We start from the raw sequence: 1,559 nt of genomic DNA on the forward strand, positions 1-1,559 counted from the left end.
GATCTTAAAATCATACAAATCTGACAATGCTATGATCCTACTTAAAACTATGGCTTTTCATTCTTCTTAAAAAATTCAAACTATTCAAATGGTGTGGCAAAGTAAATAGCTAGCTACTAAAAATTCACGATACCCTTTCCTAGTGTAGAGTTGTTGGTGAGAAGAGCTATCTATTTAAGGACTACATTTCCTGGACCCTTTGTAGTGAAGCACGGCTACGAAATGTGAAAGATTCCAGGTTCCAGTCTCAGGGATTGACTTAGGTGGAGGAAGCCTGATCTTTTGGAAGATACCCCTACCAACCAGGAACACATGCATAGGATTATTTAATGAGAAAAAATTCAGTTTTATTGTCCTAGGCCACTAAAATTTGGGGTTTCTATATTACAGTTTTAGAGTTATCTTTATATAAGTGGCTTACGAGACTCTATATAATCCAATACTTGGCACTTAATCTCTCCCCACTCTTCCTCACACTCTTCACTTTAATTGTACCTAAAATTTTTTTTTCTTTAAATGATTATTGCATCTGTCTTCTACTACATGGTTGTCCCTGCCTACCATGCCATCTCTTCTCTGGAATATAGTTGGTACTCATTAAATATTTACTGAATAATTGAATAAATGAAAGGATCATCCTGGCCTTCCAGTCATCACATTATTTGTCCTTATGTTAGTAAGGGTACGTTGGACATTTGTTGATCATGAATATTTGGTTAATAAAAAATTGCTATTGTTATTATTCTTATACTGTTAAACACCTCATACCAATATGTAGAATAGCTTTAGTGAAATGTTTTCAATTAATTAAATTTACTATTGAAGTGAAAAGAAATAAGGAACATTGTGGTAATAAGCTGAAAAATGGGAAACATTTCATTGTATAGGAGAGTAGGAAAGGATGGCTATGTGTAATGAACTCTAGCCTCTAGTTGAGGAGGTAGGCTTGAAAAATAATAGAATATTGCAGAGTAGAGTGTTGCTATAGGAACAGTTACCTAAAGATCTAATCAGTGTCTTGTTGAGTGAAAGGATTTTCTCTTTAGTATGAAACATTTCAGCAAGTGCTAAAAATAGTTTTTTAAAAGCCCCACAATCTCTCTGTCCCCAAATCTTCTGCTTGTTCCTAAGATTTTAAAAGAAAACCAAGAAAAATAATCAGAAATATATAGTGAGCATGTTGCTTAATTTTGATAAATGTAATCTCTGTCAAGTCTATTTAGTATGTCTTGAAATTGTCTAAAACTGGTGATGTTATGTGTTTTGGGCTCTCAAGCTTTCATTATAGGACTTTTTTCAGGCAATCTGAAGTCCTTCATTTATTGAGATACCAGTAGGTCTGAATACTATTGTTTGTATTGGAAAGATAATTTTTGATTGCACAGATGATTTCCTGTAGTGCAAGGATGAAGGCAGAAGTCATACAGGAAGAGGAATCAAGGCTCACCTGAAAGAAACTACGACCACCATTTACTAATAAAAACATTTTAAAGGTATGTATCTTAGAATGCAGCCCTTTATTAGTGAAAAGAAAAATATTTTAAAAGTGAACAAGTTCA

Source organism: Mustela nigripes, chromosome 5 (genome assembly GCF_022355385.1).
Source record: "Mustela nigripes isolate SB6536 chromosome 5, MUSNIG.SB6536, whole genome shotgun sequence".
Lineage (NCBI taxonomy): Eukaryota > Metazoa > Chordata > Mammalia > Carnivora > Mustelidae > Mustela > Mustela nigripes.